This window comes from Schistocerca nitens, chromosome 4, assembly GCF_023898315.1.
Source record: "Schistocerca nitens isolate TAMUIC-IGC-003100 chromosome 4, iqSchNite1.1, whole genome shotgun sequence".
Lineage (NCBI taxonomy): Eukaryota > Metazoa > Arthropoda > Insecta > Orthoptera > Acrididae > Schistocerca > Schistocerca nitens.
In genome coordinates this window covers 521,626,838-521,652,197 of record NC_064617.1, presented here as the reverse complement: position 1 = coordinate 521,652,197, position 25,360 = coordinate 521,626,838, and positions in this window count along the sequence as shown.

Genomic DNA, 25,360 nt, shown 5'->3' with positions numbered 1-25,360 from the left:
AAAGAATTCAGTTGGTTTCTAAGGAACGGGAGAGTGTTTTAAATTTTTCATTAACACAGTTCATAATACCGCACTGTGATTGGTTGAAGATAAGGAGTACTGTGCTACGATTGGTTGCAGATAAGGGAAGAGGGCATGGTTTTTACTTCTCTACTAATGCTGTTGGGCTATGAGGCCTTCATGGATTTTTTAATGCTGCATAATGACTGGCAGGAGACAAGGAGCGGCAGGGGAGAGGGCAGGGAAGGTGTAACTTCAAACTGGTAAACATGATGATATCCGTGATAAGGGTGATGATGCTACTGATGAAATCACTGATAAGGATGAAGGTGTCACTAGGTCACATAACATCACAATGTATACAGAGTGTCCCAGGATGACCATACGTATACCGTTTGTATGTATGTGTGTATGTTCCGTAATGCCACACGATTATAATAATTCTTTAATTACACGTGCAACAATGGACCATTTTAATCATCACGAAATTACCCGAGGAAGTAACAAATCCCCTACCATCAATGTTGCAGCTATTCTATCGGTTGCTGGGAAGACTAGGCTGAGACACTATATCCCGTATCAGAGAAAGTCGGAGTCCTCCGGCCAAGCACAAAATCACTATTTTCTCTGGCAGACTCAGCATTAAATCACTCAAAAGCAAGGAAATCTATACAAATCAGGAGAAGCAGTTAAAGAACAAAAAACTTAAGAAACAAGGCTGGAAGATGAATACACAATGGATTTTGGAAACTATAGACTATTCACAAAGGAAACTAGCCAGACAGAATTCACATCTGTGTTACTTGAAAACTTCCAATTGGGTGAATTTAGCTAAAAGCGAAAAATAATGAAATAAAGAATTTTATTCAAAGAATTTTAATCAAAAATAAAAACATCCTATGCAGGACAATGACTTCCCTGAAGGAACTTGCAGCCCCTGTGGACCCATACATACAGAAGAATCTTTGCAAATACTTAACATTCAAGAGTTTCGTAAATGAACCATGGATGTATTGAGCAGTTACTTTCTCCCCTCCTCTATGCCCCCCCTCCCCCAAAAAAAAAGGTTTGAAGCTGCGATCGATGCGATCACACATTCTCTCATAGTCTAGAAATGGATTGAAATTGGATGTTTAGATTGACAGGCAAACTAAATCTGCAGGGTGGGCCAAGGTACTCAAATTGAATTAGAACAGGCCTGTTACACTCGACAGCTTCATCCTGTCATTGACACCGCGCGTTGACAATTTCAAATCAGCCTTGATGAGAGTAATTGGATGAAGGTCTTCAATGGACGTGACGTTCGCTATTTTAGGGATGAAAACTGCATTGGGCGAAGACTGTTGAAAGGTTTATTCCCTGAATCAACTCGTTGTCATGCACTATGTGATCAAAAGTATCCGGACACCCCCAGAAACATACGTTTTTCATATTAGGTGCACTGTGCTGCCACCTACTACCAGGTACTCCATATCATCGACCTCAGTAGTCATTAGACATCATAAGAGAGCAGAATGGGGCGCTCCGCCGAACTCACGGACTTCGAACGTAGTCAGGTGATTGGGTGTCAGTTGTGCTGTACGCGAGATTTCCACACTCCTAAACATACCTTGGTCCACTGTTTCCGATCGTGTTTTTCATGGAGGGGGCTTGCACCTCTTGTTGTTTTGCGTGGCACTATCACAACACAGTCCTACATCGATGTTTTAATCACCTTCTTGCTTCCCACTGTTGAAGAGCAATTCGGGGATGGAGATTGCATCTTTCAACACGATCGATCACCTGTTCATAATTCACGGCCTGTGGCAGAGTAGTTACGCGACGGTAACATCCCTGTAATGGACTGGCCTGCACAGAGTCCTAAACTGAATCCTATAGAACACCTTTGGGACGTTTTGGAACGCCGACTTCGTGCCAGGCCTCACCGACCGACATCGATACCTCTCCTCAGTGCAGCACTCCCTGAAGAACGGGTGCAATTCCCCACGAAACCTTCCAGCACCTGACTGAGCGTATGCCTGGAATAGTGGAAGCTGTCATCAAGGCTAAGGATGGGCCAACACCATATTGAATTGCAGCTTCACCGATCGAGGGCGCCACGAACTTGTAACTCATTTTCAGCCAGGTGTCCGGATACTTTTGATCACATAGTGTGTCTTGATGAAAGAGAGATCAGAAACGCACCTAACATTGTGTCCTCATACATCAGCGACGTAGAGAATGTTGGTAAAGAAATAGCCCGAAAGTAGTTTGATGAAACCTCTGACGGGCATTGAAGTATGAATTCCAGAGTAACCATGCAGGAGTACATGCAGATGTTAGATCTACCGACAGGTAAGGATATCGACATGACCTGCGTAGGAGATATCACTGTGAGGCCAGCTGGTGCGGTAGCTTGGGGAACGGGTAAATCAACGACCGCAAGAGCGCAGAAACTGCTGCTGGGACGAGAAATAAAGAGCCGTCGTAACAGACGTAACAAGACGCCAGAACTGGTAAATAACTCGGCAGCGGTAAGCGCCCACCAGACGAAACAAGCCACTTCACGGCGAGAACGCTCTGGTGTACGACGAATAAGGTTAAGCGGAAGTAATGGCAAAATAACTGCTTCCTCAATTTTGAACTGACGTCATCGACGGTGACGAGAGTGAAAGGCACAAAGAACAACAATCGGACGAGTGATTCAGCCAAGAAATACGAACCTAACGACAGAATTCGTGCCGGTCAACGAGCAGACAATATGTATCCTAATCGAGCGTCAAGTGAACCACAAAGCCCATGGCACTGATCAAATCCTTACCACACTCCTAAAGCACCTTCCGCCTTAACACATCTGGCAAGTGTTTATCACACTTGCCTCAAACTAATATACTTCCTTTCAATGTGAATAACCGTGAATGTCATCATTACCCTTCCTAAGCCCAATAAAAATCTATTCTTTCCCGAAAGCTACCTGCCCATCGCCTTAGTAACGGGCCTCCGCAAAAGAGAACTAATAATTCTCGCACCCCTCCGCCAGTTGCATACTGAAAACAATATTCTCGTGCCTGAACAGTTCGGTTCACGCACTGAGCACTCCACCGTGCGTCAACCCCTGCTCTTGGTTGAGCATATATGTCTGGGCAGGGCAAGGGGAGAAACATCAGGAACAGCAATCCTGGATACCGGAGAAGCTTTTAACTGTGCCTGGCACGATGGCTTTATCTTCAAACTATATCAGTTACGTTGCCCAGTACACATAATCTGGTTCATGTATTCGTCTCTTATGGAGCGTCGGTTTTTCGTAAGAAATGAAATACGATCGAGCCATGCACGTCTGACTGCGGCAGTAGTACCACGAGATTCGTTCTTGGGTCCCGTCCAATACACCATTTATACCAATGACACAGCCAAGCAATTCGTCAGAGAAATAGCATTATACGCCGACGCTACTGCTGTATACAAAATCTGCTGCAGCTTTTTATTCATACATAGAAATCTGCAACAACACCTTGAAAAATTACACAATGACGTAATGTATGGAAAATTAAAATAAATCCTACAAAGTGTCGGGTGATGTATTTTAAAACTAAGCTAAAACTCACTGGCGCTAATTCACTATTAACGGACGGGACTTGCCTTTGTGCGACTCTGTAATATACTTAGGTCTGGGATACACGTGAGAGTCTTTTGCTCACAGACTGCTTGGTACACTATATAGCACTCGCAGAATTGTTTACACTAGGTGCGAATTTTCGCTGGTAGCTCCTTGCTAGCACGTTCTGTAAGTGTCTGAAGGTCTCGCAAGAGCACGTGTCGGAGGCGCTTACACACAGTAGGGTGAGAGTTTGAGAGCTGAGGGATCATTTTCTGCAAGGCTTTTTCTGTCGTAGTTCTGTGTGTGAAAGAAGTTGCGATGGAAGAGAGTCGGGCTGAAGCTCAAGTTTCAGTACTTTTACTGGCAAAGTAAAAACACAAACGAATGTGTTTGTGCTGGATAAGAGCGAGAATTAGGTGGCGCGATGAATTTGGAGGATGCAAGAATGGAAAATACACAACTATATCGTAATTTTAAGAGAAATACGGTGATGGAGATGGAAGAAATACTCTTCATAATTGGACCCAAAATTACCAATCTAGATACTGTTATGCGTAGATCCATTAATGTTGAAGACAGACCGCTTGTGACACTAATATTGCTAACATCAGCTGCGCTTATTCTCTTTAATATTTAGTAAAGTAACAATTACTATGAAATAACTTTACACCAGTTTCATCTTGATACCCACAGACGTTCAAAAGCAAAACAGGGTGGACAAGTTCACAGATATGTGAGTGGCTCGAAGACTTCTTAAACAGTAGAACCCATTATGTCATCCTCGAAGGCGAGTGTTCATCAGAGACAAGGGTATCGTCAGGAGTGCCCCAGGGAAGTGTGATAAGACCGCTGTTGTTCTCTGTATACATAAATGATTTGGCTGACAGGGTGGGTAGCAATCTCTGATTTTTGCTGATGATGCCGTCCTGGTGTAGGGTAGGATGTCGAAATTGAGTGACTGTAGGAAGTTACAAAACGACTTAGACAAAATTTCCACTTCGTGTGATGAACGGCAGCTAGCCCTAAATGTGGAAGTAAGTTGATGCGGGCGAGTAGGAAGATCAAACCCGTCTTGTTGGGATACAATATTACAAGTGTCCAGCTTGACTCAGTCACGTCGTTTAAATATCTGGGCGTAATGCTGCAAAGCGATATGAGATGGAACAAGCATGTGAGAACTGTGGAAGGGATGGCGAACAATCGACTTCGGTTTGTTGGGAGAATTTTGGGAAAGAGTGATTCACCTGTGAAGAAGACCGCATATAAGACGCTGGTGCGACCTTTTCTTGAGTACTGCTCGAGTATTTGGGATCCGTACCAGGTCGGATTGAAGGAAGACATCGAGGCAGTTCAGAGGCGGGCTGCTAGATTTGTTACCTGTATGTTCGAACAACACTTAAGTGTTACCGAGATGCTTCGGGAACTCAAATGGGAATCCCTGGAAGGAAGACGTCGTTCTTTTCGAGAAACATTATAGAGAAAATTTAGAGAACCGACATATGAAGCTGACAGCCGAACGATTCTATTGCCGCCTACATACGTTGCGCTTTAAGGACCATGAAGATAAGAGAAATTAGGAGGCATATAGATAGTCGTTTTTCACTCGCTCTATTTGCGAGTGGAATAGCAAAAGAAATGACTAGTAGCGGTACAGGGTACCCTCCGCCGCGCACAGTTAAGGTGGCTTGGGTAATATTTGGGTTGATGAAGATGTAGATATCTGATAAATTAACCATTTCCGGACATACATTTATCTGAACGTTTTTAGATGTACTGACGTAGGGAACCATTCGTAAATTCCTGAAGGTCTGTTCTTAAACATCTAATATAATATTACAATCAATAAATATCACCTCATACAAAATTACAGGAAAAGTTGAATTACTTCAAGTTAAATGGCAATTTTCCGAGTTCCCAAACGATTACTTTCAAACGTAACTCCACTTGCTTCTCTTTATTATTAATCTATGTCATAAAACTACTCTGCCTGATTCCTTGATCATTGGATATTATGGTAAATTTCTTCTGAGGAAGTGTTAAAAAACTGTACCCATTTCAGCGAATAAACTTTGCTTCTTATCTCAGTTCCTGTAGTCCAGTAACTGGACATTCCACAGCTCTGGATTTCCCTCATACAAGCTAATTTAGTGCACAACCTCGTCGTGACTCCACTTCCTGGCAGCTTTCTTGATTACTTTTTTTGCTGACACGTCGCTGATATTCACTCATAATGCATATCCATCGCAACAGCAGTCTTAACTGTCCCGACAATGCCGCTGTACGTATATACACCTACTGATTAGTGACGCTCTGCCACAGTGGGTAGCGTGCTAGTCTCTCACTCACATTCAGTGGGATCGAATCTCTTCAGTGACATTTTTTTCATTTCTTAATTCTATGTTATATGTCTATGATGTTTTTAACCCTCGACACAAACACAGGAGCGTCATATTTGTAAGTATCTGTGGCATCTTAGGTGCCAAACGAAAGGTCCGATTTTAAAGCAGTGTTTTTCTCTTGTTTGTTATTTGCTGCGTAGTATTGTTTAGTTCTAGAACTATCGAAATAGGTTAACTGTTCGTGCTGTTAGTTTAGGAGGTAAAAAGAGCGATTTCTTCAACCAGAAATATGCCTCGGCCACATATTATGGCTCAAAACACACCGTTTCGTCGGTATTTTTATTTAATGTGTGCACGAGTATGCCACAATATATTAACAAGAGGTTATAGTGCACAATCCTCGAATTACAGCACAAACCTGGGACGCAATATAGCCTCTCAGCATGCTCTGAATATCCTCAGCTATCCTGACAATGCGAGTATGGTTCAACTTGTCCGAGAGCCACGGTAAGCAGCTCTTGAGAGACAGAGGTTGTCGTTTACATGAGAGATCTATACTCGCAGTGCGCGGGTAACTGAGATCTTGTCCCACTCTCGGACACCACTGGCGGCTTACTCGGCGCTGTTGACACTACACATATAACTCGCAAAAGCTCTCTGAGAGGTAAAATCTCTCACTTCTACACCAAGCTTTAGGCTTAGAGATTAGCAGGCGCCTCATATAACACAAACACTTTACAAAACTGTGAAAAAAGGTTGTGCTGTCTTGTCTCGATTGTACTCTCACCTGAAGGGTTAGGGACTGACTACGCAATACAGACTCCTGCTCTTGCGCCAGTTTATATCTGCAGTCATCTTGTATGGTTCGAAATAATGGTCTATGGCCCCAGACACAACCTTCATACGCCTACGACGTCTCCGAAACAAAGCTTTCCACGTCATTTCAGGTGTTTGCAGATACGTCCCCGACATTTAGACCACAAACCCTCTGAAACTTCTAACAGACGCCCAGAAATAATCCTTACACGCCACTTTAAATGAGCAATAATATACAAAATCATAAAGGTTAAAATTTTACACTAAAAACACAAACACATTGCCCCAATTACCATTTTCACTAAACCCCTAGCGCATTCCGAAGTCAGACGGGCACAACCTAGTGGCGCTACGAAATTCAAACGCCAACATTGTCTCTGGGAGGCAGAGCCCAACAGAGCCCGTGCGCAACGCTAGAGACTGCTGCAGAGGCCGATTGCGCTGGGCAAAGCTTTCGGCGTCAAGTGGCCCATTAAGTGTACGCCTGCCACTTGGCGTCTCAAGTTAGCTCAAACAAATGAGATACCATACCGAAAACTTAGGAGCTGAATATCTGTAAGTATGTGTGGGGGAAGCACAAAGGGATTATACTACGCAAGCAACAGTGCAAAAAGGTTTGTCTTTTAAGGAGTAGAAAGAGTGCAATGCCGTTCAGATAAGCCCATAATATAAAGCTGTTCGGAATGCGCCATACTAGCCCTGTGTCCACTACCTTGCTTTGTACTTGGATTTTTGTATTAGATGGCTCTTTCGACGGTTCGTACTCTACTTTTGCTGTGGTTGGTTCCCAAACGCGAGTCAAGTCACTCACACCAACCTCGAGGGAGGTACGAACTCCTAACGTAACCTTGACGTTCTCGGGCTAGTTTTGGACTCGAACTCGAGCACCACTTTGGGGCTCAAGCTCTGTTGACTGTGCCGGCCGGAGTGGCCGAGTGGTTCTAGGCGCTACAGTCTGGAACCGCGCGACCGCTACGGTCGCAGGTTCGAATCCTGCCTTGGGCATGGATGTGTGTGATGTCCTTAGGTTAGTTAGGTTTAAGTAGTTCTAAGATCTAGGGGACTGATGACCTCAGATATTAAGTCCCATTGTGCTCAGAGCCATTTGAACTATCTGTTGACTATGAACTTGAAACGAAGGACTGCTTTACGAAACTCTCATTTACAACGTGTTACTGTGTTCGTTTGTATCTTGTTAGATACAAAACGCAGTATTCCCTCAACAATCTATCCGACTAGGTGACTTGTGATGTGGAGCCGTTTCAAGTGGAGACTGCATTTCAGTAGAGCGACAATGACCCGTGGATTAGTATCTATGTTCAGTCTCTGTTCGTTTTAAACGCTTGACGATAGTAATATTTGGGGTACAACGTATGGGCCTATAAGTGAAACTTCCTCTGTGTTCTGTCGCGAAAGCCGAGAACAGTTGCGTAAGCCTTTATTAATTGGTGAGATTGCTTTTGGCGAGTATGGTCAACCGTAGGGTGTGGGTACGAAATTTCCAACACGCGGCCAAAGCTGAGTGTCAAGTAGTAGTAACGTGAGCAGCTGGGTTGGCATACACTACCAGTCAAAATTTTCTGTCACCTATGAGAACTACGGATTTGTGTCAAAACAGGAAATTCGTTTCGAATATTCTACCATATACCCGCTCTAACAGTAAACATGTATACCCAAGTAGAGATTAAGCGCTTCTATTGTATATGTGACTGGTGGCTCGCACAGACGGGCGCTGATGAGTATCCACGACAAACCTGATGGCTGTTACCTAAGACAGTTCCATTCGAATAGGCCTCATTGCTGCAGCTGTCTGTGTACAAATGTCCGCATTTGTTTACAGTACATTGCGAGCGTCTAGCACTGTATTTGTATATCTAATCAGTTTCATATCTATATCTACATCTACATGATTAATCATCGATTCAGAATTAAGTGCCAGACAGAGGGTTCATCGAACCATCTTCAAGCTTTTTCTCTACCGTTCCACTCTCGAACAGCGCGTAGAAAAAACAAACACTTGAATTTTTCCGTGCGGGCTCTGATTTCTCTTGCTTCATTATGATGCTCATTCCTTCCTATTTAGGTCGGCGCTAACAAAATATTTTCACACACTGAGGAAAAAGCTCGTTATCAAAATTTCATGAGAAGTTCCTGCCGCAACGAAAGACGCCTTTGTTTTAATGATTGCCATCCCAATTCGCTTATCATATCCGTGGCACCCTCTCTCTCTTTCCTGATTACACGAAACGATCTACCCATCGTTGAACTCCTCGATGTCCTCCGTCAATCCTGTCTGATGCGGATCCCACATAGCACAGCAATACTGCAGAAGAGGGCGAACAAGCGCAGTATTATCAGTCTCTTAGTAGATCTGTTGCTTTTTCTAAGTGTCTTACTAGTAAGTCGCTGTCTTTAGTTTGCTTTCCCGACAACATTCTCCATGTGACGTTCCAGTTATTCGTAATTGTAATCCGTAAATGACTAGCTGAAACCGAAATTTAGCGGTACCCATATGGTTGACTTCACACTTTTCATTCTGTAGTGTTAATTGCCACTTATCGTACCATTCAGATATCTTGCTGAAATCGTTTTGCAGTTTGTTTTGGTCATCTAATGAATTTATGAGACGGAAAATAACAGAAATATTTCAAAACAATTTAAGAGGGCTGCTCTGATTGTGTCCTAAACCGCGTGTGTAGATTACGAACAGCAGAGGGCCTACAACACTTCCTTGGGGAACGACAGATACTCTTTCCGTTTTACTCAATGACTTTCCGTTGATTATTACGAGCTCGCAACTGAGACGATAACCTGTAGGCACGCAGTTTGATTAGAAGTCCCTTGTTAGGAACGGTGCCAAAAGCCCTCTGAAAATCTAAAAATATTGAATCAATTTGACATTCCTTTTGATAGCACTCATTACTTCGTGATAATAAAAAGTTGGCTGTGTTTCACAACACCCGATATTTTCTGAATCCGTATTAGGTGTTTGTAAATAAATTGTTTTCTGCGAGGTAACTCATAATGTTCGAACACAATATATGTCCCAAAATCCTACTGGAAATCGACGTTAGCGATAAAGGTCTGTAATTCAGTGTGTTATTCTTATTTCCTTTCTTTGATATTGGTGTGATCTGCACAATTTTTTAGTCTTTAAGTACGGATCTTCCGGCATGCGGGCGAAGGTATATGTTTGTTAAGTATGGAGTGATTGTATCAGCATACTCTGAAAGGAACAATATGGACCGGAGGCCTTGCTTTTATTAAGTGATTTACGTTGCTTCGCTACACCGAGGATATCTACGTCTGAGTTACTCATGTTGGTAGTTGTTCTTGCTTCGAATTCTGGCATATATACTTCGTCTTCTTTGCTGAAGGAATTTCGGTAAATTGTGTTTAGTAACTCTGATTTAGTGGAACTGTAATCCAGAACATAACCATTGCTATCCCGCAGTGAAGGCATTGATTGTGGTTTTCACTGGTGCACTTTACATACGACCCGAATCTCTTTAGATTTTATGATGCGTTTCGAGACAGAGTTTCTTTCTGAAAGTTTTTAAAATCATTTCGCATTTAAATTCGCAATAAATTTCGAGCTTCTGTAAAACTTTGCCAAACTTGGAGATCTTGTGTTCTTTTAGATTTGGTATGTTTTTTTCGTTGCTTCTGCAACAGTGTTCTGACCTGCTTTGTGTACTACGCGGTCAACCCCTTTAACTGAGTGGTCAGCGCGTCTGACTGCCGTGCATAGGGCCCGGGTTCGATTCCCGCCTTGCTCGTCATTTCATCCTCATCGACACGCAAGTCACCCAGCGTGCACCAACAAAAAAACTTACAACTTGGCGGCCGAACTTCCCCAAGTGGGAACTCCCAGCCATCAATGCTATAAGATCATTTCATTTTAAGTTTTGTTCCATTGGGTATCAGTACCATCTATTACCAGTTTATTTAGTATATGTTTATCAACTGCCGTCGAAACTATTTCTCTGAATCGAAACCACATCTGGTCTACGCTTACATAGTCAGACTGAATGGAGTGGAGACTATCTCATAGGAAGGAGTCAAGCGAATGTTTATCTGCTCTTTTAAATAGATGTATTTTGCGTTTATTTTTGGCGGGTTCTGATCTTACTGTATTCAGTCTCGCTTAAACAACCTTGAGGTCGCTGATCCCTATACAGGGTGTTACAAAAAGGTACGGCCAAACTTTCAGGAAACGTTCCTCACACACAAATAAAGAAAAGATGTTATGTGGACATGTGTCCGGAAACGCTTAATTTCCATGTTAGAGCTCATTTTAGTTTTGTCAGTATGTACTGTACTTCCTCGATTCACCGCCAGTTGGCCCAATTGAAGGAAGGAAATGTTGAACATGTACTTTTACAAGTACGACACAACATGTGGTTCATGCACGATGGAGCTCCTGCACATTTCAGTCGAAGTGTTTGTACGCCTCTCAACAACAGATTCGGTGACCGATGGATTGGTAGAGGCGGACCAATTCCATGGCCTCCACGCTCTCCTGACCTCAACCCTCTTGACTTTCATTTATGGGGGCATTTGAAAGCTCTTGTCTACGCAACCCCGGTACCAAATGTAGAGACTCTTCGTGCTCGTATTGTGGACGGCTGTGATACAATGCGCCATTCTCCAGGGCTGCATCAGCGCATCAGGGATTCCATGCGACGGAGGGTGGATGCATGTATCCTCGCTAACGGAGGACATTTTGAACATTTCCTGTAACAAAGTGTTTGAAGTCACGCTGGTACGTTCTGTTGCTGTGTGTTTCCATTCCATGATTAATGTGATTTGAAGAGAAGTAATAAAATGAGCTCTAACGTGGAAAGTACGCGTTTCTGGACACATGTCCACATAACATATTTTCTTTCTTTATGTGTGAGGAATGTTTCCTGAAAGTTTGGCCGTACCTTTTTTTAACACCCTGTATACGTCATGGTTCTCCCTGTTTGCTCAGGATTACTTGTTGCAAAGAGGTCAAGCGTGTTTTCGCAACCATTTTCACTTAAAGTGGTCTCCTGAACTAGATGTTCAAAATAATTTTCTGAGAAGGCGCTCAGCCCGATTTCGGACGACGTTTTATGCTCACCACCGATTTTAAACATATATTTTAGCCAAGAGTAGACTGACGTCACCATCATCCATAATTGTATGGGTGATGTATCTGTTTGAAATGAGACTCAAGGTTTCTTTGAACTGTGTAAGTAGCTGTTTAGATTTCTATGTTGGTAACGCCACGTAGCGCTCTGTATGAAAATCACTGACTGTGCTGCGTGCAGTCTGCGGCTGGTTTGCATTTTTGGAATATTTGCTATTGTAGTGTTGGGCAGTTCGATATGAACAGCGCGTAGCGTTGCGCAGTTAGAGGTGAGCCGCCAGCAGTGGTAGACGTGGGGAGAGAGATGGCGGAGTTTTGAGAGCGGATGATCTGGACGTGTGTCCATCAGAGAGAGTAAATTTGTAAGACTGGATGTCATCAACTGAAATCAACAGAGTACGGTAAGCTAAGATTTCCCTAGTTTCAAAGGATTCCAAACCGGCTCTTCCTGCATTGTTGCAAGCAACGAAAGCTACAGTTAGCCATCCGTTACCCAAACTGGAGGAAGAAGAAACTTTCATTAAGGAAAAATTTAACCTCGCACCACAAAACAAAGTAGGTCCATTAATAAGAACAAATTGAGTAGTTTTACCAACTCCTCTTGTTTCGTTCTTTTTACCCTTCGCACAAGATGTCGAAGCACCAAGAGTGCTGTCCACATTGACAAGTGATTTGTAAACCAACATTCGCCGGCGAATGTCCATTGTTGTGGGACTTAGAATTTTTCTCCGTCTATTATTTTAATTGTCCGTTGCTGGAAAACTCACTTCCGGTTGCGCAACCTTGCTGATAAGCACTTCCTGTACAGCGTTAGCAGTCACTTCTTAAAAATAGATATTATGTAATCCTGTTTTCTGCAGCAACAATGATGCGTAAACGCTATTTTCGTCGTCGCCGGCGAATGTTGGTTTACAAATCACTTGTCAATGTGGACGGCACTCTTTGTGCTTTGACATCTTCTGCGAAGGGTAAAAAGAACGAAACAAGAGGAGTTGGTAAAACTACTCAATTTGTTCTTATTAATGGTCCTACTTTGTTTTGTGGTGCGAGGTTAAATTTTTCCTTAATGAAAGTTTCTTCTTCCTCCAGTTTGGGTAACGGATGGCTAACTGTAGCTTTCGTTGCTTGCAACAATGCAGGAAGAGCCGGTTTGGAATCCTTTGAAACTAGGGAAATCTTAGCTTACCGTACTATTCCTGTTTCTGAGATTATTATTGCTAGTGAGGGTTCCTACCTTTTACCTCATGAGAGTTTGTCTTTGTCTTGTCGTAGACGTTGTAAGATAAATTCTGATTCCAGCGTTCACTTATGGGTGAAGGCTAGTGGTCCTTCTTCTTTGGAAGATTGTCGCATTGTGGGTGAGTCACCTAACGTTACCGCTGGATATATTTCGTAAACCACATCAAATACTGACGAATCGATTCCACAGACCGAACGTGAGGAGAGGGGCTAGTGTAATTGTTTAATACAAACCATACAAAAATGCACGGAAGTATGTTTTTTAACACAAACCTACGTTTTTTTAAATGGAACCACGTTAGTTTTGTTAGGACATCTGAACATACGAGGGTCGGTCAAAAAGTAATGCCTCCCATTTTTTTTCTACTTAAAGAAATTAAGTTAAGTGAAAAATTTGAATTTGGCGCCATTCCTCAAACCTTCTTCTGCAATCCACTGCAGTAGTAACTTTCTGTGTCAACAGGTGGCAGCACAGCAGAAGTTTGTAAGATGGCCGACATCGATGTTCGTTTGAGACAGCGTTGTGTGATTGAATTCTTGAATGCAGAAGGTGAAACGCCCATACGCATTCATGAAAGACTGAAGAAGGTGTATGGTGTTGTGACAGTGGATGTCAGCACTGTTAGACGATGGGTTCGTCGTTGTAAGGAAGCTGAAGGGCAAACACCGTTGACTGACGAAAAGCGGAGCGGCAGGCCGGTGAGTGCAGTGACTCCACACAACATTCAGCAAGTTGATGACATCATTCGTGGTGCCTCATCCCCCATACAGCCCTGACCTGGCACCATCAGACTTCCATCTGTTCGGGCCACTAAAAGAAGCTCATCGTGGGATTCATTTTGAAGATGAGGAGGCCGTCAAAACATCCGTGCGTCAATGGCTTAGGAAGCAGAGCTGTGATTTTTACCGTGCTGGGATACATGCCCTTGTTCAAAGATGGACCAAAACTGTAGAGATGGGCGGAGATTACATTGAAAAATGACAAAATGATCCTCAATGTTGTGGTTTTCAACCTATGTAATTGCATTTAAATTTCCTGACAATTAAACGTAGAAAAAAAATAGGAGGCATTACTTTTTGACTGGCCCTCGTATAAACAAATACGTAATCAGTGCCGTTTGTTGCGTTGTAAAATGCTAATTACGTCCGGAGATATTGTAACCTAAAGTTGACGCTTGAGTACCACTCCTCCGCTGTTCGATCATGTGTATCGGAGAGCACCGAATTACGTAGGGATCCAAAGGGAACGGTGATGGACCTTAGGTACAGAAGAGACTGGAACAGCACATGAAGTCCACATGCTAACACCTTTTTATTGGTCTTTTTCACTGACGCACATGTACATTACCATGAGGGGTGAGGTACACGTACACACGTGGTTTCCATTTTCAATTACGGAGTGGAATAGAGTGTGTCCCGACATGTCAGGCCAATAGATGTTCAATGTGGTGGCCATCATTTGCTGCACACAACTGCAATCTCTGGTGTAATGTCGCCGCAGGCTGCCACAATACGTTGTTTCATATCCTCTGGGGTTGTAGGCACATCACGGTACACATTCTCCTTTAACGTACCCCACAGAAATAAGTCCAGAGGTGTAAGATCAGGAGAACGGGCTGGCCAAGTTATGCGTCCTCCACGTCCTATGAAACGCCCGTCGAACGTCCTGTCAAGGGTCAGCCTAGTGTTAATTGCGGAATGTGCAGGTGCACCATCATGCTGATACCACTTACGTCGACGCGTTTCCAGTGGGACATTTTCGAGCAACGTTGGCAGATCATTCTGTAGAAACGCGATGTATGTTGCAGCTGTTTGGGCCCCTGCAATGAAGTGAGGACAATGTTTCAAGCGTCAACTTTAGGTTACAATATCTTCGGATGTAATTAACATTTTACAATGCAACAAACGGCACTGATTACGTATTTGTTTATACGTTCAGATGTGCTAACAAAACTAACGTGGTTCCATTTAAAAAAACGTAGGTTTGTGTTAAAAAAATACTTCCGTGCATATTTGTATGGATTGTATTAAACAATTACACTAGCCCCTCTCCTCACGTTCGGTCTGTGGAATCGGTTCGTCAGTATTTGATGTGGTTTACGAAATATATCCAGCGGTAACGTTAGGTGACTCACCATATATATATATATATATATATATATATATATATATATATATATATATATATATATATATATATATATGATGACTTTTGAACATTATTAAGGTAAATACATTGTTTGTTCTCTATCAAAATCTTTCATTTGCCAACTATGCCTATCAGTAGTTAGTGCCTTCAGTAGTTAGAATGTTTTATTCAGCTGGCAGTAATGGCGCTCGTTGTATTGCAGTAGTTCGAGTAACGAAGATTTTTGTGAGGTAAGTGTTTCATGAAAGGTACAGGTTATTGTTAGTCAGGGCCATTCTTTTGTAGGGATTATTGAAAGTCAGATTGTGTTGCGCTAAAAATATTGTGTGTCAGTTTAGTGTTGATCAGAATAAGTAAAGAGAGAAATGTCTGAGTACGTTCAGTTCTGCTCAGCTGTTTGAAAATCAAATAACGTAACGAGTTAACCAGTACAGTAATTCGCTACGGTCGCAGGTTCGAATCCTGCCTCGGGCATGGATGTGTGTGATGTCCTTGGGTTAGTTAGGTTTAAGTAGTTCTAAGTTCTACGGGACTAATGACCTCAGAAGTTAAGTCCCATACTACTCAGAGCCATTTGAACCATTTTAGTACAGTAATTGATAAATTTTCCTAAGGGGATGTTTCAAGTGTTCAGCAACTAAATCATTTGAGTCTGGTGGTCGATAAAAGGAACCAACTATTATTATTTTATTCCTGTTGTCAGTTATAACCTCTATCCAAACTATGAGGAGGAGTCATTTTCACTACAAGGTAAAGTATTTTAAACAACAATAAACACTCCATCACCAACAGATTTAATCTATCCTTTCTGAACACAATTTGGCCCTTTGTACACTTTTCAGCTGAACTTATTTCCAGATTTAGTCAGCTTTCCTTACCTACAAAGATTTAGGCTTCATTTCTTTCTATTGGAGCTTGGAGCTCTGGTTCTTTTTCAATGCCGTCATGACAATTTACAACTAAAATACAGATAGTTGCTAGTCTACTTTCCCGTGCTCGTGCTGCACGTGTTCACACTGACGCCCTTTCTGTAGTTTCCCGGGACTTTCTAACCTAAAAAATTACCTCCTAACGGGGCGGGAGCAGGAGACTAAAATTGAAACACGTGCCGTAATTGCATCTCTGCTTCAGGAAGGCTGTTCTGGTAGGACAATGGCAACAAAACTTGGCGTAGTCCAATCTACAACGGTGTATACATAGCAGCGTTCAAACAAACTGATGCCAATGCAAATAGTCAGCGATCTGAAAGGACCCGAGTAGCATCATAAAGGGAAGATCAGTTCATATGTGTACAGGGTAAACGCCAGAGGACCCGTACGGCACTTAAAATTCGCGAGGACGTAAATAGTATGCGAGAGGCTGCAATCTCTGTCTCAACAGTGTAACGCCATCTTCGTGGACAAGGTTTCAAGGGGTACGCAGCGGCCACAAAACCTGTATTACGAAAACAGAATAAGTTGGAAAGACTGCAGTGGACATAGTAACATGAAAATTGGAGCGTGCAGCTATGGTCCAAGCCGTTATTCTCGGACGAATATAAGTTTGGAGGTTTTGGCAGCTATCTTCGAATGTCTGTTCGGCGACTCAGAGGAGAATGCATGACGAGACCAGTGCGAGACACCATGGTAAAGCACGGTGAGAGTCGGTCATGGTGTAAGCATGTTTTACGGGTTATAAAGTCGGTGATCTAGTGAAAATTAGTTGAACGTTAAAGAGGGAAAGATATCATGGGATACTTACCAGCAATGCAGTTTGATGTGGCAGGAGACTTATTGGTCGTGGGTTTGTTCTACAGCAGGCAATGATCCCAAACATGTTTTTAAACTGCACAGAGGGCGTGTCAATAGAAAAAAAGATGTATGGAGACTGAAGAATATGATTTGGCCAAGTTAGTCACCTGACTTAAATCCCTTTGATATTTTAAAGGATGAACTTGACCGGGTGGTCAGAAGATGTCACCTAATGTTGGAGATCTATGAATAATATACAGATAGTTTTCATCACAATGTCTACAAAAACATTACAAAGTCGTATCCTTGGAATGCCAAGAGCTCGTGTAGCTGTTCTGAGGGTAAAGGGTGGATACTTTGAAGAGGCTATAATCTAAACCATATTGTATTGTACTTAAGGATGGAGAGAGAAAATATTTATTTTGTTGGTCTACTTAGTTTGTACGATGTGTTTGTACACTGAAATAAAATACATAGTGATTATCATTGGTGATCGAAAACTTTGGTCGGTAGTGTATATTGAAAGTCGACAATTAGGCCTCCAAAGTCGTGGCCTCTGTAAGCGTGTTGAGGCAGGGTGTGAACACATATTTGAAAGACGGTACTATACTGCCTCTGTTGTTGAGAAGTATGATGTATCCTCCGGTACGGAGCAAGCAAATTTCAATTAAAACTTCTCTCTTAACGACTACTGCACAGTTCTCCAAGTTTCCCTGGCATGCCTTATGTACCCTCCACCGGCTAGTCTTGCCACCTGCCATCTATAAGTCGTCATTGAACGTTGACGTCGAACAAAGGCGGTGTCACATTAATGTGAGAGAAGAGAGAATACGGTAAATTTCTGGGTTTTTTTCTTAAATAAGAACTAAATCATGTATTTACTGAACTATCCTGTTCCATAAAACCGTAACTTCTCTACCGGAATATTACGACTGTCGCAAGCAAATGCATTCTGAAAGTCACAAAAGTTCCCAACTGGTCATATTTTATCATTTAGAGAGTTTCTTATGTCCTATGTAAATGTTACAAATTGCCATCTCAGTAGACTAACCCTTCGGTAATCCAAACTGTGACTGGTTAATATCCCATTACTACACAGGTTGGTAACAACCCTGGAGTCTCATTAGCTTCCGAAAAATTTTAGAAAATAATGTAAGGAGTGACATTCAGCTGTATTTATCGACTTCTTTGGAGTCATTTTCCTTAAAGATAAGGCTAGAAATGGCATATTTTAAACCGCCTGGGAAAATGTCCTTAATTAATTACGCATTATTCATGTAACTATGGATATTACATGTTACAGTACCACAATTTGTATTGTCTTATTGGAGATATTATGCACCTCACATGAACAGCTAAGGTTTTTTTTTTTAAATCGTGATGATATTTCAGATGGGGAAGTGAGGTTAATTTTAATTTCACTAAATGTTCTCTGTATCGCCTCTTCAGCGTAGTGTTTTGACTTCTCTTGTGAACTATTACACGAATATTCTCACCCATTTCTAAAAATTAATTATTAAATATGTCTGCTACATCAACTGTCCTTTTCTCTTTAACAGTAACAATCTTCCATGGTTTCTTTCCCTGAGTTTCTTTTAAAATATCAGACAATATGTGCATACTCGTGCGTTTTAGTCTACAAATTTTCTTAATACGTTACAATATTGTTTATAATAATGCCCGTGGTGGTCCAGCGGGTCAGTTATGCTTGAGGGTAGGACGTTTTTACTTCTGCCCCGACGTAGCGCTACGTGTATTGGAAGTTTGAGATTTACGTGACATTTCATGCTTTGTAAGTGTATATCCTACGTCGAATTCGTCTATGTGTTCGTGTAAGTTTGCTCTAAGTAGCGGCGTTGTCCGTTTTTTTTTTTTTTGTTTTTTCTTTTTTTCGCTCCACAGCGTCCAGGTCCAACCCACGTAAAGATACAGTGAGTTTTTCTTTTGATACGTCGACTAAATCGACCCGTCATGGGCAGCCAAGTTTCCTGAAAAACCAAGACTGGTTGGCAGATACTTTTGGACTGACTTAGAATCAGGTACACACAGCTTTTGACATCGAACTTTTCTTTCTTAAATTTTGAATCCTTTGTTCTTGCGAACGCTGACGTTGAATACATGGATGTTCCTGTGTTTAACCTGCCTCCTGAGGTAGAAAATGTTTACGTCAAAGCCATTTTGCTTATATGAGGTCAAAAACATTCGCCTTGAACCATGGTCCAGCCAGCACAGATATCAATGTTACAGCAGGATTCGTTCCATAGAAGTGCTTGTGAAACAATATTCTGTCTTATGTATGTGGTTACTGTATACACGTAACACACAATGGTCAGGTGGGGACGTGCTTTTTGTGTAACGAGAGTGGACATCTTCGTACCAATTGTCCGTAAAGTGATTTTGTTTTGCGATCTTCTCTTGAACAGCGATGTTAGTTAAAAGTGACGGACCTAGTCCGCAGTAGCACTGAATCAGCGGCTGGGCAATTTTCTGATGCAGACGCCCACCGAACGGATTTGAATTTCTCTGCGGGTGATTTTCCGCCGTTACGACCCCAAGACGGTTTCTGATGAGACGGCCTTGAAGTAAGCTCAAGTGATCCAACGTAAGAGGCGCCGTATGCAGGATGGGGAGACTACTGATGTTATTCCTTCCGTTGTGCTCCCTCCCTCCCTCCCCCACACCGTAACGTCATGCATCCGCTGATCCTCTAGTTGATGCAGTTGGAGTCAGGACTAATGAGCCGGTAGTTGAGACGGAGGGTTCTGGCGTTCCTTCCATTTCCGCGGATGTTTTCTTTGAACGTCTCCAGTGGTCGGAACACTTGGTGTCGACTCCTTTGTCGCCTGTTCCGTTCGTTCCTCCTGTTCCTTGTCTAGCACTCCTTTCGGCGCGGCGTCTCTAATTCATATGTTTTGTCTCCTGTGGCGCCCGGGCTGCCGTCTTACTGTCTTGTTGACGTGGGTCTGTCGCTTTCGCTGGGGATTAAAATTCAGACCCGGCAATGACTGACTTCGATGTGGTGAACGATCTTCACATCTTGCCAGCGGCTAGGACAACTTGCCACACAACCGACGTAAACAACGAATCTGCTGGATCCTGCTTTTTCAAGGAATAAACAGAAGCATAAAGGTTCGGTAGGACGCGGTACTTGTCACCTCTCATATTCGTCCACTGATGCGCCGATGGACTGTGACAGTCGAGAGGTGGAATAAGTTGTGTTTCTTTGTTGCCGTTTCCATCCGTCTCTTATTCTGATTGACGACACAAGCTTACAGGTTTATTGCCCTAAAAGTTAATAGAACTGACTCAGATCTACGTTTGGATTCGTTATCTCAGTATATTTTATTGGGGTTTTGATATTTGTGCTTTTGCAAGGAGTTTTGTACACCAGATTTGCTCTTCTTGGATTTCAGATGGTTTTTAGTGTGGCCCTTGAATATGCGACGAGTACTTGATTCTGGCAGGGCGATAGGGACTCGCCTTTTTGATCTCATCTTGGTTGTTTTATTTGTACCGTCTGGCGGTTTTTCAAAGAGGAAGTTGTCTATCTTTTGCGCTAGAGTCCTCCGTGTCATGTTAGGTGGCGATTTTGACTGTATTTTACGTCCTACCGATCAAACCGCACAATATATTTTTTTTTCGTGACTTCAGTGAAATAGTCCATTCGTTGCGTTTGCGTGACGTGTGGGAGCAGAAATATCACGCCTTGGTTAAATCCACATTTCTTACCGCCACCTCTTGTTGCCGTATCGACAGGCTTTATTTATCTGATTGTTTATATGACAGGATTCTTGCGGCTGACGTTATCTCCGTTTCTTTTCCGACCATTGTGCTGTGGAGGCCACTGTAAACCTTTAATGGTAACCTGCGAACTTGTTTCGGACTCAAAGGATGCTGAATGTCTACCACCCCATGGACAGCGCGGTGGATGATGTGGCTGGCGCCGTGTGAGCGATGCCTTCGCTCCGCTGTACGGTACTCTTCCCTGTTGGCCGAAGCTACATCAGTCCTTAACATCATATTGTGCTACTCGAGTGAGTGACGTTAGCAAAACTTATTAACTTTATTATACTCTTCCGTGTAAACTGTACAAACCAACTGGTGACGTCCCCCTACAGATCCAAAGCAAAGCTGCTGCAGCTCAAGCGATATCAGATGGAGTCTCTACAGGTCAAATCTGAACCCCAGTCGCTTGCTCTAGAGGATTCGACATCCTTTTATTGCCTGCTTCGCCATAAGTCGCGACGTCATCGTTCCTTCATTACGCCTCTCACAGTCGCTGAAGACCGCCAACTGACTGCGCGAGGTGATACTGTTCGCGCTCTCCACCGTTTTACGCGGAGCTATATGTACTCGATGACAATGTGAGACACTTGCAGATGACGTTCATGGAACCCTAAGTTGGAGAAACGCCAGCTCAGAAGTTCAATTGCTGGCCGCCTTTCAGGCAGATTAGGTGTTTGCGTTTATTGCTGCTTCTCCCTCCCGTAAATCACCTGGTCCGTATTGTCTCCCTAAGGAGTTTCATGTCCGCTTTCGGCCCCTCTTGAGTGCGACGTTTATGGCGATGTTAAACGAGGTTGTACAGGTGAAAACTCTGCCCGCAATCTTTGAGGAGGGTAAAATAATATTAATACCGAAACACTATGGTCGTGACACCGTGGATTCTTTTCGTCCTCTTGCTTTGCTTAATTTTGATTATGAAACTGTTGCGAGGGCAATCAATAGCATGTTATTTTCTCTGTTGGCGAACGAGGTTAGAGAGATTAGAGTTGTCTTCCTGGTCGCTAGATTTTCACTCTAATAGCGGACTACTGGGATGTGATTTCAGTTGCTGCAGTCACTTCTGTTCACCGTGCCCTTGCTTTTCTGGATTTTAACATGACATTTGACCGTGTTTCTCATTGTTATGTCGTCAGTGTGTTGAAGACACTCGGTTTTACCCCTGAGGCGCGTGTAGTTCTTTCCTGCATATTTATGGGCACTGCTGTGAATATACTTGTTAATGGTCAGCCGACGCCGCCGATCGCAATTAGTCGGGGTGTGTCCCAGAACAGAGCGCTTTCAATACCCGTATTTGCTCTCTCTCTGGAACCGCTGCTTCGCCGTCTCTCACTTCTGTTACGTGGAATTATCCTTCCTGGTGCGATCCTCACGGTGAGACGTATGCCCACGATGTTTTGATTCTTCTCCGTCGTAGTGAGCTAAAATCGGTGTTAGATGTTACTGTCCATTGTCTGGTGCACGGTTGAATGAGGCCAAGAGTAAAATTCTTACACTTCGGGGCTGCAATGATATTGCTTTTCCGTGGGCTACTGCTGTAGACCAGTATACGTCACTGGGGTCGTCGTGGATCGATGCCCTATTAAAATGGCGACACTTACCTGGAAAACAGTAATTGACCAAATCCAGGGAGCCATACTAAAACACGAACGGCACAATGTTATCGTTTTCCAAAGAGTTCGCATTTTAGATACTTACGTGTTGTGTAAGGCATTGTCCAACTATGCCCGCAGTAATTTTCTGGGCTTCTATTATGTAACCCTATGCGCTATGCCACCAAGACCAAACCACGCATCTTAGGAGGTTTGGCCCTCTCTGACATCTAGATGAAAGTTTCTGCTTTATACATTCGGCGCACTGTTCTGATAGCTAGCCAGGGGTCACATCCTTTCTCGGTTCGGCTTTTCACACTTACTCGTCCACCGAGTCTTACTCCGCCTGTTGATGTTGTTCGCCTTAATTTTTAACTACCACAGTCAGAGAATTTTACTTTGCCGTTTGCTATTTGGGTGCCGATGTACTGTAGCGGCTGGTATTTACGACACGGTCCTTGCCTGCTCTCTGGGAGGGGTGGTCTGTCCCAGTCCCACAGAACGTTTGTCGCCGCGGACCCCCTGGAAGTCGCTGTGGAACAACGTTAGTCTCCCGGTTCATTCCATGGCAGTGGCCTCTTCTTGGTATACCGTCGTAAATAATATGAGCCCACTGATGACGGTTTCATCGGATTGGTGTTAGTGAGATGGACAAATGTGGTACGTGTGCTGTTACAGATATCATATAACATCGATTTACCTGCTATGGGCATTTGCGTAACTGGTATTGACTCCGGCAATAGTTGGCTTTCCTTAGCAGATCTGTTCACACCGCCTAAACCACTGACATTTTTCTCCAACCTGCAACTTTGCTTTTTGGGAGAACGAAGAATAATACAATAGTATGGCTGTTTGGCCATTTTGCACACTTCGTATTTGTTGGTGATGGAGGAGACGATCACTTGGCTTTTCGACAGTATATGCATTCTGTATACTGGTGAAGCCGGCCATTGCCCCACTTTCAGGGCAACCTTTGCCGACACGCTCACCATTACGTTTTACCGGCAGCGCATTGGCAGATGCCGGATGTGGGTTCTAATGGCTCTGAGCACTATGGGACTTAATTTCTGAGGTCATCAGTCCCCTAGAAGTTAGAACTACTTAAACATAACTAACCTAAGGACATCACACACATTCATGCCCGAGGCAGGATTCGAACCTGCGACCGTAGCGGTCGCGCGGTTCCATACTGTAGCGCTTAGGACCGCTCGGCCACTTCGGCCGGCCCGGATGTAGGTGTCAGATACTTGTGAGGCCATGTTATGTTGCACAGCTGCGTAACAACTCATGTGAGAGAGGGCAAAACTTACAGTGATAGCTGATGGGTAGTGGAAACGTAGCGGTACAGATGCAATGCATTACAAAAATCAGTGTAGCATAGTTACTAGAGGCAATACGTTACGAAACTAGAGTTACGTTGGTATGAGGTTCGCGTCTCGCTGTATACAAAGCTTTTGTCTTTTTCTTTGCACCTTCGTGTTAACTACATCAAAAAACAAAAAAAGTGGATTGATCCTAGTTTTATAGGTGCGAGGTGTTGGTTCGAGTCCCACTTCATTCCTCCACTTTTAACAGACAAGAACAGATCTACAGGAAACAGGAAAAAAAGGGCAGAGCATTAGAGCACTAAACTCCGGCAATGGAGGTTCCGGGTTCAGTGCCGGACAGAAGTGTTGGTTTTTCTTCTTTCCAGATCCACTCAGCCTGCTATCAAAATTAGTACCGGGGATATATCTCGCGAGTGAAAAGGTGAAATGGCGACAGAGGTCAGAGGTGCACCCCCCCCCCCCCTCCCACACCAATGCAGCGGCGAATAGAAAGGCAGACCGATAGTCCGGTCACAGGCTTGCGCAACTGATTTCACCTTCCTGTTTACAATCTGAAACTTTTTTCTTTCTCTCTGAAGATGCTCTTCATGTAGCGATAATGACTTCTCAGAATTTCATGTCATTATCTTTTTGAAATAGTACTTTCAAAAATGGTCACAAACTCGGTGAGAAACATGATGAATTTATAGCTATCATTAGGCACATTGTAAGTTCACACCAGTTAATACAGGGTGGCGCACGAAATGTGTTACCAATTGTTTCTTTCACAATTTACGACGCACATTAGATAGCCCGCTGGGGTCTCTACAGCAGTACCAGTAGAGCTTGGAAAAACAAATGAGTTACGAAATGACGTGTAATTCACGATACTGCCGCTAGGGGACTAGTAAGCAGCAATGGCTGACAATGGAAGACTGACGACACAGCAACGATCGGCAATTGTGTTACTTTTTCATGAAACGAAAAGCCTTGTTGTGACTCAGAGGCGTTTTCAACAACAGTTTAATACACGATGGGTTCCTTGCAAGAAGACCATCGGCAGGTTGTACGATATATCTGCACAGGAAGGAACAGTATTGGAAGCGAAGCGACCTCGGCCTAAGCCTGTTTGTTCGCCGGAGAATATTGAAGCGGTACGAGTTGCTGTACAGAGAAGTCCCGAGAAATCGTGTAGAAAGGCACCAGTGCAACTGGGAATATCCAGACGCTCCGTTCAACGCATTCTTAAAAGTGACCTCCATATGTAACCATACAAGATGACCTGCGCACAGAAGCTCACTGAAGAACACAAGCAGCAGAGACTACTGTTTGCTCAGTGGGCGGAGGATAGGGAAGAAACTGTCAACAACGTTTGGTTTTCAGACGAGGTGCATTTTCATTTAGACGGTATGGTTAACAAACAAAATGTACGCTTTTGGGCCACTGAAAACACACAAGGGCTTCATGAACGACAACATTATGCTCCAAGGATTACAGCGTGGGCAGAAATTTCCAGTCACGGACTTATTGGACCCTTTTTCTTTGAAGAAACTGTGAACTGCGAGCGTTATTTGAGCATGCTTCGCAATAGCTTCATTCCATAGCTTCTTGCTACTGCCTTGCCCTTCAACACACAGCGGTTCATGCAAGATGGAGCAAGGCCACATACTGCAAACACTGTGTTGGAGTTTTTACACCAGAATTTCGACACG